The sequence below is a fragment of the Rhinolophus ferrumequinum genome, chromosome 20 (assembly GCF_004115265.2).
Source record: "Rhinolophus ferrumequinum isolate MPI-CBG mRhiFer1 chromosome 20, mRhiFer1_v1.p, whole genome shotgun sequence".
Classification (NCBI taxonomy): Eukaryota; Metazoa; Chordata; class Mammalia; order Chiroptera; family Rhinolophidae; genus Rhinolophus; species Rhinolophus ferrumequinum.
Genome location: NC_046303.1, coordinates 24,755,221 through 24,756,221, shown reverse-complemented (window position 1 = coordinate 24,756,221; position 1,001 = coordinate 24,755,221). Strand labels below are relative to the sequence as shown.

Here is a 1,001-nt window from a genome sequence, read left to right as displayed (position 1 = left end):
GCATCAGCCTGGGTGTCCCTCGATGTATAAATGGATAAAAAAAGTGGTGGTACATATATACAGTGGAATAATGCTTGTCCATGGAAGGGAATTGGTTCTTGCCATCTGTGGTGCAATGGATGGAAATGGAAGATATTGTGCTGATTGGAGTATGTCAAACAGAGAAAAACAGATGCAATATGACTTCACTTATATGTGGAATCTAAAGAACAATATAAACATAAAACAACACAGAAACAAACTCATAGTTACAGAGAATGTTTTGATGGTTGCCAGATGGGAGGGCGCTTATAGGGGTAGGTGAAAAGGGGAAGGGATTAAGAAGTACAAATTTGTTTTTACTTTTTATTGGGGCTGTAGAATATAGCATAAGGAATATAGTTGATAATATTATAATAACTGTGGTGTCAGATAGGACCTAGATTAATCAGGGTGATAAATGGGAGGGGGTTGGTGATAGGGTGGAAAAAGTGAAGGGATTAAGAAGTACAAATTGGTAGTTCCAAAATAGTCATGGGGATGTAAAGTAAAGCATCAGGAATATAGTCAATGATATGGTAATAGCTATGTATAGTGCTAGGTGGGTACTAGACTAGTCAGGGGGATCCCTTCTTAAATTTTATGTAACCAGTGCTCACTTCGGCAGCACATATACTAAAATTGGAACGATACAGAGAAGATTAGCATGGCCCCTGTGCAAGGATGACACGCAAATTCGTGAAGCGTTCCATATTTAAAAAAAAAAAATTATGTAACCATTATGCTGTATACCTGAAATTAATATAAAATAACATTGAATGTCAACTGTAATTAAAAAAAAAAAAAGGAAGGAAAAAGATTAAGGGAATAAAGAGGTTCAAATTTCCGGTATAAAACAGATAAGTCATGGGGATGTAATGTACAGCATAGGGAATATAGTCAATATTATTGTGATAGCATGCTACAGTGTCAGATGGTTGCTGGACTTATCATGGTGATCACTTCTTTAGGTATAAAAATGT

At 36.0% G+C, this 1,001-nt stretch overlaps 1 non-coding gene across 1 annotated transcript; it reads left to right on the top strand.

Annotated features, from left to right (window-relative positions):
• Positions 1-630: 630 nt before the first annotated feature.
• On the top strand, positions 631-737 carry LOC117012575 (U6 spliceosomal RNA). Its single transcript, XR_004421184.1, has one exon. It is a non-coding gene; the product is annotated as a U6 spliceosomal RNA (small nuclear RNA).
• The last annotated feature ends 264 nt before the right edge of the window (positions 738-1,001 follow it).